This window comes from Rhinolophus hipposideros (genome assembly GCF_964194185.1).
Source record: "Rhinolophus hipposideros genome assembly, chromosome: 12".
Classification (NCBI taxonomy): domain Eukaryota; kingdom Metazoa; phylum Chordata; class Mammalia; order Chiroptera; family Rhinolophidae; genus Rhinolophus; species Rhinolophus hipposideros.
In genome coordinates, this window is record NC_138058.1 from 48,466,824 (window position 1) to 48,482,712 (window position 15,889).

General features: G+C 34.1%; 1 protein-coding gene across 8 annotated transcripts in view; it reads right to left on the reverse strand.

The window, feature by feature from the left end:
• The window catches only part of MTA3 (metastasis associated 1 family member 3), a 159,539-nt gene that overhangs the window by 116,895 nt on the left and 26,755 nt on the right, over positions 1 to 15,889 (reverse strand). The gene's annotated exons all lie outside the window — the stretch shown is intronic.

Sequence of the window (15,889 nt, forward strand, 5' to 3'; positions counted from 1 at the left end):
GACACACTTCAGCAAGGCAAAACACAAATGTAATTCAAAAATAAAGATGACAAAAAACAGTGGAGAGGCAACAAATAAGTGAAAGTATAAATCTTAAAGAGTAGCTACATAACGTAAGGTGAACTTATTGTATGTAAAAGTACTTAAAATAATGTCCGGTGCTATGTGTTATTTTTAAATCATTACTATTACATTGTAAAAATCTAGAACTAAATGCTGTATAGTTTCAACATGGAAAGGTAGAGTACAAGGAAGGAAGAAAATGTTGAGCTTAACGGATGATTTCCTTATGCTGAGAAAAACTGGTAGAAAAATATGAAGTTAAACATATGTGTTTAAACATAAGGGTATTTAATTTTTTTTCCTTTATTGTGTTAATTAAAGATTTTCCCCTACAAATTAATTTAGCAAGTTAAAATCAATATGAAATAGGCAAATGATAGAAACAGTTTACAGAAGAGGAACTAACTATAAGTGGCTTTTATAAGAAAACCACGTTTTCATAAGAAATGTAAAAAAAACTACACCAAGGTATCATTTTTCACCCATTAAATTCATAAAGTTTAAAAGCCAGATAGTAAAGTATATTGGGAAGGGTGGGAGGAAACAGACACTCATTCTTTGCTGGTAAGTGTAAACTGGTACCCTATCTGAGGCAAGCAATTTGGCAATATCTATCAAAATTACAATGTACAACCTTTTGATTCCACAACTGCAATTCTAGGAATCTATCCTAAATATAGATGCTGTACTCATAGATGTGCTAAATGAGATATTCTCTGCAGATGTTTGACAGCAAGAGATGAAAAACCTGACCCATCCTCTACCAGTACAAAGTAGTTCACTTGCTACAGCACACCAAACTATGGAATACACCATGCAGCCATTAAAAGAAAGTACTGATATGCAAGAATCTGCAAAACAAGAAAAAACAAAGCCCAGGAAAAGTAATATAGTATATCCAAAGTCTTTAAAAGGTCAACCTGAACCCCTCTAGGGGTACATGAAGACATTCCATGGGGTACACAGAAACACAGGTTTAAGGAGATCAATTTTTAGACCGACTTCCACATGCACTCGTCCCCACTGATCTTCCTGAGAACTAGCTCATGTCCACTGCCCTTGTCTCCCTCACCTCTCAACCACACTACATCTTAGATGGGGCTCCTAGGGGAGTAAAAATCTCCAGGATACCAAACAAAGAGACTATTGGTGACAAAACAAAAGCCTCTCTAACCAAGATTATCAGAAACTCACAGTAGGGTTCTGCATCTTACACATACTTCGGTTATAGATAAGTAGTGTTAGAACTGAGGCATTTTGGCCAGTGTTGGGATATTATGAATTCAAAAATATTTGAGACTATGGCATAGACAAATATATGAACAACTTTTACTTAAAGCCTTCACTTAAAAAAAATAATAAAAGACTTCACTTTTTCCAACCCCTGAATGACGGTAAAAAAAAATAAAAAATAAATGTATAGCTCCCAAAACAACAGTCCCAAGAAAACAAAAAAGCAAAGAGCATCTGTTAAGAAAAAAAAAAAGCCCAGAAGGCCTTAGTCCATCACAGCAAGACTGAGCATTATCCAGGAGTATACCTTGAAATTCAGAAGAAGATGGTTGCCTTGGAGATGCATAGTACTCATTTATTAAAATTGGAAAAAGAAGTCAGACTTTCTGACAAAGTCAGTGTGATTTAGCTGCCTGGTTTGTGGATAGGGACTGGCTTCGCCATTAAGATTTACTGGTGGTCCTTTTCCGTAAATAAACACATGAAATCCACAGCTCCAACAATCTGATGAAAATATATTTAAGTACAGTTCATATTACATTTTACATATCAAATATTTATTAAAATATACTTAAGAACATACATAGTATAAGATTTGAACATTTTATCAGATATAAATTTAAAATGCAAAGATATACTTAAATGAGCATTATTTCAACTTTTCCAAACCTTTTCTGAGTATATTGGTTTAAGTAAGGTCCCTACTGATGAGGCAGAACAAGAGTTAACAAAAAGTGAGCCCCCGCGGGGGGGATTAGCAGAAGGTAATTTGATCAGTACTTTGCACCCAAGTCAGAGTCAACTCAAGGGAACCTCCCAGGCTCAGCCCCTAGAGATAAAGTTTTCTGTCGAAACACCCCTAGAAAAGAGATAAGACCCCAAACAGAATTATCTAGTTTTTGGCACTTGCACAGACTGCTTCAGTCTACCCTTAGCCTGAACTCCTGCCTTATTACAATACAATTAAAATAAAACGAACATTATAGCTTGCCCCCACCCCCCTGGGTTTTTCTATATGTATTCTAGGTAAAAGCATGTGCAGAAAGAAACCAGTTGTATCACCTGCACATGTCAAATGACCCCAGTCTATATGCCAAGCGTCCTGAGTTTGTATGTCACATCCTCTGCTGTAAGAAAATTGCCTACACTTTCCTACATAAGAAAAGCTAACCTGAAGTTCAGCGCAGTTGTCTGCTCCATACAGACTACTCTGCCCCTGGCAGCTTCTCTGGCAGCGCTTTTCTTCTTGAATAAACTTTCTAACTTCTATTCCTTTGTGCCTTGTGAATTCTTTCACAACCTTGTGAGCAGCCACAACACCTATGATAGTTTTGTCAAATTCACTAGGCTATAGTTCATTGTTATTCAAACTCTAATCTAGGTGCTACTGTGAAAGTATTTTGTAGATGTGATTAGCATTAGCTAGGTAGTTAAGTGAAAAAGATTATCCTCAGTGATCCTGGGTGAGCCTCATCCACTCAGTTGGAAGGCCTCACCAGGGAAATTGAGGTTTACCTGAGGAAGAAGAAAACCCACCTCCTAACCTGACAGATTTCACTTGCCTGGCCAACCCCCACAATCATATCCAATTACTTGCACTGAATCTACTTATATGTTTATATAAACTAATTGGAGTTTCTCTCTCTCTCTTTCTCTCTCTTTCTCTCTCTTTCTCTCTCTCTCTTTCTCTCTCTTTCTCTCTCTCTCTTTCTCTCTCTTTCTCTCTCTCTCTCTCTCTCTCTCTCTCTCTCTCTGTAGATTATACATGTGTATGTATATGTGGTTTTACATATATATTCTCTTTCTCTGGTAGAATCCTAAGAGACACAATCCCTATAGGTGAAACAGTAAAAAGTATAATTAACAGTCGTTTGTTAGGTCTTGGTAAAACCTTTTTTCTGTGCTTCTCAGAAAATGAGACCATGAATGACTCTAATGACTGATTAACAAACCTCTGGAAATTCTGCTAGTTTCAAATTCTCTGCTTCCAGCAAAACTGAAGGAGGACCTAATTGAATTGTCAGCTGCTAAAGCATTTTAAAAATCACTTTCAGTGAAAACCTGCCCGTAGGATTTTTCACATACAATTCAGAAACACAAAGAATGAGGTATTTGTAAGCACTGAGGGCAGGGATTTCTGCTGCTTTGTTCACTGTCTATCACCAGAGCTTAGAAGAGTGTCCAGAACATAGCAGGAGCTCAAAACATGTTTGATAAATCAATTAATGAGCAAAACTCCATCTCATTGCTTACTTAGATGGAAATACGTTGTCAGACCTATACTTATAAACACAAAAATCAAGAAAAGCATCAACGTCAAACCTGTCTCATTCCAGCAATGAGTTACATTGATTCGACGATTCATTAACTAATTGGGATGAGAAGAAGCCCCATCGAGTTCATTGAGATGATTTCCAGTAAAAATATATTTTTATGTTTAGCAATTATCAAAATTTTTATAATATTTGTACTATAATTATAGTAATTCAAAAGAAAAATTTGAGAATTTGAGCCTTGTGGACTCAGGAAATAAGTCTTTACATTTTAATTTACATATACATTTTTATTACAGGGAATATGATGATCAATAAAACTTCAAGCATAAAATACATTAGACTAAAAAATTCTGTGGAGAAGGCAAAACGGAAAGAAGCTCAAGAGGAAAAAAGGAACATGTGAAATTTCACCTTATTACAGTAGAGCTTATTCATGTATTTTTTTAACCTGTGATGATGCGCAAATTATTAATTTCTTTTCCAGGAGAACACTTAAAAGTGTGATATAGCAGTTTTTTAAATGTCAGTATTTATAACACACTGGATATATCTTTGCCACTACTAAAGTTTTTGATGAAAAATTTTAGATGGCAACTTCAAAATGTATGTGGGAGTGAAACTTTTTTAAATTAACCACTGTCAGCCCAATAAACTTTAATTAAAAAACAGATTTTTAAATTAAGGTAAATCTGAGAGCAAATAAGTTGAAGTGAAATATATGTATACACATACTCACATGTATGATTTCCTTCTATATACAGTGATTTTCTCAGGAAAAAACACCAGAAACTAATCAGTGGTGACCTGTGGGGGAGAACTGGGTCTTTGGAGACCTGGTTTGGGGAGTTTTTGCACTGAATATACTTTTGTACCTTTTAAACGTTGACTCATATTCAAATATTACCTTTCAAAAAACAAAATTTTTTAACAATAAAATAAAAATGCAGAGGTAATCATTAGAAGACTATAACTAGGATGAATACCTTGAAAAAAGAAAACTTGATAAAACCAACACAAGGAAGGAGAAACACACACACGAGAATTAAAATATGATTAAATAAAAAATAATTAAATATCCTTATTGAAGTTAAAGACTCTTAGAATAGGTTTAAAAAGATGAAAAAATGCAAACAAGAAATGCAGCTGTATGTGGTTTAGAGACATTGCATTCTAAAAGATAATCTAAAAAGTTAAAAACTAAACAATAAAGAAATATATAAATTCACAAATACTAACAACAAAAATGGAAATAGCACCAGTAACAGCAAAAAAAAAAAAAAGAATTCAAAGTGAAAAGCATTACAGAAAGACATTTTCTATTATTTTCAAAAAGAATCTATCTGGAAGAATAACTTCTATGTACCTGACATCATAACTTCAAAACCAAAAACTTAGAAATGCAAGGGAAAATGGACTGATGTACTTAACAGAAGTAGTCAACATGTCAGACAAACTAAGCCTATTCGTGTAAACACACATTAGGATAAAGAAAAAAAAAAAAGAGGAAAGTATGTCCTGACCGTGAATTGAGTTGGGATCTGAGGTGTAGGAAGCAGGAGCAAAGTGTAAATGAAATAAGACTACATTGATTAACTGTTGAAGCTAAGAGAGATGGTTAAATGGGGGTTTCATTGTGCTCTTGAATAACAAAGCATTACACAGTGAAAACTATGGGAGATGACCACAGGTTCTCAAAGATAAATACTAACCTTAAAAGCATTTAATAGAAAAGTAAGAGGAAAAAAAAGATACAAATGAATGACTTACCCTCCCTTCCTTTTTTTTCCTCCTGGCATATGATAAAATTGCCCTATCAAGTTCCACATAAAGTCCTATTAGGATTTTAATTGGAATTTCATTAAACTTGAAGATTAATTTGGGGAAAACTCAAACATTTACAATATTGAACAACATTTTAAACAACTAGCCTCTGATTTTATAACTCCTGTAATTCCCCTATTCATTAATTTTTGCTTTTATATTGAATTCCTTCCTTCTTTTGGATTTTATTGCTTTCTCTTGTATCTTTAATGCCTGGCTTTAATAATTATTTTTACTTATTTTTTTCAAGGGTTGCTTTGAAAGTTTTAAATTTTCTTAAGAGTATCACTCTGGCCTTATCCTACAGGTTTTCAAGATCTAGTACTTTCATTGTCATTCTTTTTAGAATCATCACAATAGCAGATTTTATTTCTCCTTTAGCACAAAAGCTACTTATAAGCATATTTTTTAAATTTACAAATTGAATAGTAATATGGATTGTTTTCTTTTGCTTGTTAATTGTTTACTTCGTTGCCTTGTAGACAGAAAGTTACTTGTGCAGTTCCTGCTTTTGGTATTTGTTGAAGTTTTCTTTGGGCCTCATTTAAAGACAAATGTTATGAATTAACAGTCTGTCTTTTAACAGGATAATTTATTCCACTCACATTTTTTGTTATTGAGATGTTTGGACTCATTATGGCCCTCTTCTATTTATCTTATTGTTCTTCCCTCTTGTATTGATTTGGGGTCTACTTGGGACCATTTTAAATTTATTAATCTAATAATGTAGACGACGTAAAATCAAATGATTCCTCTGTATCCTTCCATTAGCTATCCTAAGAGATATAACCAACGTGGTGAACTTTCTACCGACATAATAAATTGAACAGTACCTATAACCTTCCCTTTCCCCAAAATATCAGACTTTTTAAAAGGCTTTAGTTCCCTTCCCTGATTGTAATGTTTGGATAATCTGGAATTTTATTCTTAAATTAATTTATGTCACACTTCTTATATCTTGAAAAATACCTTTATTAGCTTGTTCATAGTGTTACTGAATTCTCAACTTAAAATAATCTGCCCTTCTACTATCTAAGAAATCTGATCCTCATTCCTCCATTGATAACTTTCTCTCTAAAAACATCACGGGATCTTCAGTTTCGCTTTGGTGTTCTGAAATGAAGTATCTATGTCTTTTTCATTCAATCGTGTCCTTCCATCTCTGGGGAAATGTTCTTTTTAATAATTTCTCCTTTTCTCTCATTTATTTTTATTACTTAAATCCATCAGTGTCTTTACTATTTAGTCCTTCTGTTCATTATTTTATTTCAACAACCATTTTTAATTTCCCCACTTCCTTATTCTGATTGCTCTTTAGAACTGTTTTTGTTTTGTAGGATCAGTAAGTATACACATGCCACATACACATATATAGAAATTCACACAAATGTCTATAAAATTTTACTTTTCATATATTTGTTTCAAAATGGGGGTTATCTCTTATATATTTATCTAATTATTTAATTCAATTATACATTGCGCCACCTATGTTGATATGTACAAATCTATTTTAAAGGGCTGTAAGACATCCAGAATATATGCAATAAACAAACTTTGTTTAGTTCAACACCCTACTGCTGGACACTTAGGTGTCTCTTATTTTTTGCTACTACCAAGATTAGTACGCAGTAATGGAAAGATTGAGTTTTAATTTTGCTAGGTATTGCCAAAATTATCTCTGGTGAAAACAGTATCAATTCTAGCCAAATATAAATAATTTTTATTTTTATTATTTTATTTTTTGCTTGGAACTTTAATCTCTGATTTTTGGAGATTTCGGGAAATAGTAAGAGCTTTTTTAATTTGAACACACTGAATAACTTCCATCTTCCCAGCATTATGATGAATGTTAGTGAATATATTAGTCAACAAGAGAGACATAGTATTTGTTCTATGATTTGAGTTTAGCACAGTGATTCTTGAAGGGGTGCTAGTCCACCCTAAGGAGTCCTTTGGAAAGAATGGGTTGGGGGACCACAATGAGAATGGTACTAACATTTCATAGACGAGGATGTTAGACATCCTACAGATCCATAGGTATATAGTGGAAGACAGTCCAGCATCAAAGAACTGATTCAAATGACTTTCAAATGTCCCTCTGGACATTTATCTAGGTAAAAACATGATTTTGTTATCTGCGACTAGAGCTAATTCCATTTTATGTATGGGAACACAAACTATTTTGCATATGGTTTTAACGTAACTGAATTTTCCAGGAATGCAGCCATCACATAAAATGAGAAAAGGCTGCATTTTGTTTTGTTCAGAACTTACTAACAGTACCATTCCGAAAAATCTCAACAAATGTTAGTGGTACTAATACAACATATCAGTCTAATTTATAACTGCTGCACTGATAGTCATTATATGCATACATGCAAGCATTTCACAATTTCATTACATCTTTCACTAGTCATGCCCCAGAATTTAAATTTATTGAAATAGAGTATATATAATCTTATTATACATTCTATTGTTATAGAATATTGTTATTCTAGTATAAGTTTTTTTTGTTTCAGTAAGAACCTAATATTAAGTTTTAGTGTTGTTTTTTACATCATATGTACAAGTTATGCTACAGATGAATTTCACTTCGGAATAAAGAGGGCAATTTTCCTGACTTGTGCTCACTGTGGGGAAAAATCATTTATAAGGAAAATATTCAGGGTAAGGCATGAGTGCAAGATCTCTCCATTTAGTCAATCTGTCAAAATAAAATGAGATTTACTTTTTAAAAAATAATATTTCATTAGTTATTTTTAGGAGACAGTCATAGGCTAAGATATTGATTCTAAACTGTCATTAAAACTACACAAAAAACAGAAAATCTACTATGATTCCTGCTGTAGTTACCTATTGTTCAGTGACAAATCACCCCAAAACTTAGTGACATAAACCAGCACCTATTTTACTTTGCTCACAGGTTCAGTGGGTAAGAAATCCTGACAGAGCAAAGCACAGAAGACTTGTCTTTGCTTCACAATGATGGGGGCCTGACAGGAACTCAGAAGGCTGAGGCTGAATCAGTTAGTGTGGCTCCTTCGGCCACATATCTGGCACTGGGCTCAGCAACAACTGTCAACCACAGCACCTACACATAGCCCCTCCACGTGACTTAGCCTTGTCCCAGTATGGTGGCTAAATTCCAAACAGTAATATACGGAGAGCAAACATTCCAAGAGAACCAGGCGGAAGCTGCATGGCCTTTTATGACCTAGCCCTGGGATCACACAGCATTATGTCTACCATGCTGTATTGGTTACAACCCCACCCAGATCAAATCCAAGGGGCCCCACCTATCAATGGAGGAAATGTCAAAGAATCTGGGGACCACAATTTTAAAACCACCAGAGATTCTTTTCAACCAATCAAGATGCTAAAACAAAACAACTGATAGCCTGACTATTCAGATGTGTTCCCCTGGCAAATTTAAACCTACAAACATTTTTGGAGCAACTATGACACGTCAAGGCTAGAAAGATAATCAAGACCATAACCCCAACATTAAATTTAACACCAAGCACTCAGAACGCACAAATTATGTGCCAAGGCCAGAAAAGCAGATGTATCCAAAACATCCAATTTCAGTTCTTTGAAGTAATTACTTCAGTTCTTTGAATGTGATTACTGGTTCTAAATCTTTTTTAAAAAGGTGTCAATTCTTTTATTAAATCCCATTTTAGTACCAAAAACCAATGAAATATATTAAACATTCCACATCTTTTTAATAATTCTTAACCATATACTGCATGAATCTCAAAATATAAAGTTCCCAATATACTCTTTGACACCAAAACATTTTATAAGAACATGACTTAAAGCAGGCTGTGATAAGAACTGTGTATAGAAGTCACCTCACCTTTTACCTGAAACAAATCATAACCTTATTGCCTAATAATATTACCACACCCTGTAGTGTCTCATTACTTAAAATTTTAAGACGAGGCAACACTGTTTTCTGATTCTACTTATAAGAACATAAAAATGGCAGAATCATGACTAAGTTGGTAAACTATACCAACAGGACTTAACATAGGCAGGATATGCTTATCCCCAGGCCTCTCCAAAAGCTAATTCTGGTTTTAAAATTCTGAGTAGGTATAAATAAATTTTCCCATCTTCTTTCCACTTCTTTCACAAAGCTCAAACTATGTGAGTGTGGGAGCGGAAAAGCAAGGGCAAAGAGAATGAGCATTAATAAGTAAAAGAATTATTCTTATTCATTCCATTTTTCCCTATGTCCCAACTTCAGCCCAGAGTAAGTGACATAAAAACTGAAAAGCTGGGAAGAAAATGAGCTGTAAGTACAGTAAACTCTACCTTTTGCCTAACAGGTTAAAGATGGGGCGACACAAAATTTAATTTTCTAAAGCGTCACATTTTAAGAATCACAATATAAAAACACACAATATGTCAAAAACATCTAATGCAAAAAGGCCATAAAGAGTACCTATGACATTCTCAAAGAGTCCATCAGTCCTGAGAACCATGTCCATCCTAAACTGGCAGCACTTTGTAAATCCAAAATTCCATTTTCAATAGATTAAGAGAACCAAGATTGCTATTAAAACACAAAGTATGTACGCTGGCTTTGGTAAAATTGCCTTAGAAAAATCAGTAACAAGTACTCAAGTCAGGTTTCTTTTAATTCTAAAGAATACACCACAAGATAGTCCAACCTGTTAGAAGTAATGGCAATCTAGGTATAGCACCACCCTCTCTCAAAAATGAGTCCATCCCTGATTAGATTGTAGTCGTCAAGATCACTTCCCAGTAAAAGGAACCAGGGCTCTATGGAGACGAGGTCTGGGGCAAGAAGTGGAAAAGATTATCCTGGAATATCTTGTCATACTAGAAAACAAATAAGATAATAAAGACTACTGGGATTATTTCAAAATGACTCAAGAACCAACCTACATAAGCTCCAATGGTTGGAGATAGGACAACTTGAGTATCAATAAGGATAATAATTGATAGTATCGAGTATGTCCAAATCCTCAAGTTCACCATGAAACTAAAAAAGACATGAACTGATGATGTTTGGAGGATACCAGGAACCACCTCATTATTTTCGAAAACTGTTAACCAAGAAGAAAAACCATATCAAGCATTTAATGCACCTTTCCTATAAGATCTGAACCTGAGGAGTAACCTGATAATTGACAGAGGAAATATTCTTTTCATAGAAATATTCCACTCAGCAAATGAGAGCATGATAGAATTAAAAGCATAATTTTTGCAACTTTAATGAATTAACAGATTAAGGCAATCAATCAGTGGTTGAAAACATTATACAGAGTTTAAGAATCTTTTTTTTAAAACTTTTTGCTATAAAAGGCATTAGTAGGAAATGCTGCAAAATCTAATAAGCCTATATAGTATCATAATCCTGAGGTTAGATAAGAGAATGTCTTTGTTCTTAGAATATATTCACTGAAGTATCTTTAGGGCCTAGGGGAAATAGATCTTCAGTGTACTTTCAAATGGTTCAAAAATACTAACCATACGTACATAGACAGAATAATTGAGCTAATACAGCAAAATCTTAACATTTGAGAAATCTGGGTGAAGGGCATATGGGAATTTTTGGTAATATTTTAAATAATTTTTCTACAAATCTAAAATTATTTCAAAGTAAAATGTTAAACAAGAGACAGAAAACAATACATTACAGACATAATGAATTAGTACATGAAGAACACAATACTACCTATGAAGTAATCTTATACCTCCTAACCACCACCCCCAAAACAAATCCTGGATTAGGTCCTCTAAAATCTGGATCTAACTATTCATCTACAGAGAAACATGGTAAAGGACACAACAGAGATGCAATCAACAAACTCCAGACCAGAGGAAACTCTACAGGATGAATGACCTGGTATCTTCAACAAAATATTAAGAGGGAGGAGAGAGGCGGAAGGGAGAGGGGGAGAGGAGGGGAGAGAGAAGGAGAGGATATGAATGAATGTGTATCTACAGATTAAAAGACTTAGTAATGTCTACAACAGTATTATTCATAATAATCAGAAAGTGGAAAACAATGCAAACATCCATCAACTGATGAATAATAGATAAAATGTGGTATATCCATCCAATGGTATATCATCAGCTATAAACAGGAACAAAGGAATTCATGCTGTAACGTGGAAGAACCTTTAAAACATTATGCTAAGTAACGCCCCCCCCCAAAAAAAAGCCAGACACAGAAAAACACATATTGTATGATTCCACTTATATGAAAAGTCCAGAATAGGCAAATCCATAGAGACAGAAAGTAGAACAGCTGTTGCCAGAGGCTGAGAAAACGGGGGGGGGGGGGAGGGGGGGAGATAGGGAGTAACTGGTTTCTTTTGGGGATGATTAAAATATTCTCAAATTAAATAGTGGTGCTGGTTATATAGGTTTGTGAGTATACTAAAAACCACTAAATTGTGCACTTTAAAAGAAGATACATGCAAAAAAATGAAACTGGACCACCATTTACGCCATATACGAGAACAAATTCAAAAATGGATTAAAGACTTAAATGTAAGACCCGAAACCATAAAACTCCTAGAAGACAATACAGGGAGTAAATGTGCAGACATTACCCTGAGTAATGTTATTACTGATATATCACATCGGGCAAGGGAAGTAAAAGGAAAAATAAACATGGAATTATATCAACCTTAAAAGTTTGTTCACAGCAAAGGAAACCATCAATAAAACAAAAAGACATCCTACTGAATGGGAGATCTTTGTCTATGACACAGCTGATAATGGGTTAATATCCAAAAATTATAAAACACTCATTCAGCTCAACACGAAAAAAGCAAGCAACCCAATTAAAAAATGGGCAGAGGACATGAAGAGACACTTTTCTAAAGAGGACATACAGAAGGCCAATAGACGTATGAAAAAATGCTCAACCTCACTAATCTTTAGAGAAATGCAAATAAAAACCACAATGAGATACCACCTCACTCTGGTCAGAACGGCTATCATCAATAACAAACAAGTGCTGGCGAAGTTGTGGAGAAATGGGAACCCTGGCACACTGTTGGTGGGATTGCAGATTGGTGTAGCCCCTATGGAAAACAGTATGGAACTACCTGTTCCATAAAACAAAAAACTAGAAATGTAACTACCTTATGACCCAGCAATTCCACTCTTAGGTATCTATCCAGAGAAATCCAAGACGCTAATTCGAAAAAATATATACACCCCCTATGTTTATTGCAGCGCTATTTACAAAAGCCCAAATTTGGGAACAACCGAAATGCCCATCGGTAGATGACTGGCTTAAGAGACTGTGGTACATTTATACAATGGAGTATTACTCATCTATAAAGAAGAATGAAATTTTACCATTTGCAACGATATGGATGAGCCTAGAGAACATTAAGCTAAGTGAAATAAGTCAGTCGGAGAAAGACAAATCCGTATGATCTCACGTCTATGTGGAATCCAAAGAACTGAATAAACGAGCAAAGTAAACAGAAATAGTCTCAGAGATATAGAGGAAAAACTGATGGTTGCTAGAAGGGAGGAGGGTGGAGATGAGGGAGAAGGGGAAGGAATCAGCATAAATTGGTAACCACAAGATTGCCACAGGTATATGAAAGACAGTTTGGGGAATATAACCAAAGATTTTGTAGGGTGTCAGATGGGCACATATCTTATTAGGGAGACCACTTCATGGACGGTGTAAATGCTTGACCACTGCAGTGTACACCTGAAGCTGAAGCTGCATAATATTGTATGTCAACTGTAATTTATTATATATATGCATTATATATATGTATTATATATATATAAATACATATATATACTCACGGGATATGGAGTATAGCATAGGCAATAGTCAATGGAATTGTAATAGATGTATATGATGTCAGAGGGGCAATAGATTGGGGGAGGGGGTTATCTCTTTGTGAGGGGTGAAATGTCTAACTATTGCATTGTTTTGTACACCTGAAACTGAAAAAAAAAAAAAGATTTTATGCTATCTGAATAAATCTCAATTTTTAAAAATGGATGGTCATGGGGGGAAAAACAGGGACTTTAAGAGTCCTATCAAGCGATCATAATCTATTAATCTTATTTGGATCTCATTTTAAACAACTATAAAAAAGAAAAAACATCATAAGAAGAGAAATGTGACAACTAACTAGATATTGAGACTAATGTTTACAGAATCCTAAATGATTAATGGGTGCTAAAACAAGTAGGTTAAAATTTGACCAAGAACAAGACAGTTGCCAAGTGTTTCCCCCAAAATAACTTAGAAAAGACAAAGGGACACCACCTTAACCAAGTCATCAAAAACATAACATTGCCAATATCAGGACAAACCCAATTACATGCCTCCTAACACAATGCGCTGAGAACACATTGTCACTTCTGTGGCAGACCTACAAAAACACATAACCTAAATCTAACCATGAGGAAACATTAGACACAATTTGAGCCATACTCTACAAAATAACTGGCAGGTTTTCTTCAAAAAGGTTAAGGTCAAAAAAACAAAGACTGAGGAACTGGCTTCTTATAAAGAAGAGGTGACAATAAAATACAGTGTGTAAGCCTGGATTTTATTCTAGACTAAGGAAAAAATACATAGCTATAAAGAACACTATTGGGACATGAAATCTGAATTAAAACAGTGAATGAGAATAGTTTTGAGTAAATATTAGGTTTCTTGACTCGTTTACTATACTGTAGTTATATGTCAAAGAATTTCCTTATATGTAGGAAAAACTTAAGTCTCCAACTTATTCTTAAATCGTTCAGGAAAAACATGCATCTTTATACATATAAATATATATAAAGAATGATAAAGTCAATAGAACACAATATTAAATGCAGAATCTAGGTAAAGGGCATATGGGAGTTCCTTGTATATTCTTGGCATTCTAAGTTTGAATGATGCCATTATCTTTCAGAAATACATACTAAGATATTTACAAATGAAATGGTAAGCTTTCTCTGATGAGCTTCAAAATAATAGGACAAGTGAGTAGGGGTCAAGATGAATCAATTGGTCGTGTATTGGTGACTGTTAAAGCAGCGTAATGGAAACATCAGGTGTATTATACTATTCTCTGCATTTTTATATGTCTTAATATTCTGTAATAAAAGCTTTAAGGAAGTCCATAATGAAAAGTTTCTTAAATGGATAAACTAAGGCTCAGGAAAATTAAGTGTCACCCACACCCAGGACTCCAGATTTGAAATCTTCCTAACATAGGACACTCTCTCCTTTGATCCTCTCTTAAAACCTCGGCAGATCCCCTGACAATCTTTACACTCACTACCTTTGCAGCAACAACTTTAGAAGCTACATTAGAAACTAAATTAAATCCAAAAGTTTAGGAATATAAATGAGACATTTTATATTTCTTAAGTTTATGTTGTTAACAGTGAATAAAATCCAAATAATTCTGCATAGATGCTTTCACAACACACTAAATTTACAGATTTTGGCTATGGTTAAAATAACTGATTAGTATGTCATTTTAAAAAATGATTTATTTGGATCTCATACATGAGGGACAAATATGAATGCCCTGAATCTGTCGATATATAATTTTTAAGTATTATGCAACAACCCATATCACGATGAGTGCTTCCTAGACAAAAACAGAAAGAAATTGAAAAACACTATGAACTATGTAGCAGAATATACAGTGGGAATTTAACTCACAAGACAACCTGGTTAAACTGGCAACACATGGGGAAAGATTGCTCAAGCAGACGCAGATCAATCTGTGCACACAATAGCCTCCTTCACCCATTACCAAATGATTTCTAAAGCCTCAGGATCCCCAAGACCAAACTATTACAGATCACAGTATCAAACTGAAAAATACACACACGCATGATCCTGGCCTTTTGTATTTCACAGGATGAAAATAGCTTTCAAGACAGAGTACTTATAATCCACATATTCTTTCATTCTTAAGATTTAAATCACTTTATGATTGTTGTTTTAAAAAAAGTCAAAGGTGCTAAAATATGTCAAAGCTGTTGATTGAACGAAATAAAAAATAAAGATTATACTACAAAGAAGTGCTCAGAGTTACCATCTACAAGAATTAATATCTAAATATCATTTTGCACTTCTTTTCATAGCAATTTTTTCATACATACTAATACTATAAACATATAATCTTCAGAATTTTTTAAATGTAAACATTGCCCAGTTGTTTAGAAAGGGAAAAAAGTCCTCCAAAAAATTACCAGTGAAGTATAAATTTCCTCATATGTGTATTCTCAAACCACCATCGAAAATAGGAGATGGCAAAACACTGCCCTAATTGTCTGCTAAATCCTACTTGCAAAGACTTCTATTTCAGCATTTTGACTAATTAATAAACAAATGATGTAACCTAAAAAAATATATATACTAAAACATCAAGCACTACCCAAAAAAATTACTCCCATTTAAACTAGAGGAACACAAATGGGAAAGTAAAAAGCTACAGGTAACAGAAAAGTATTTTTTCTCACAT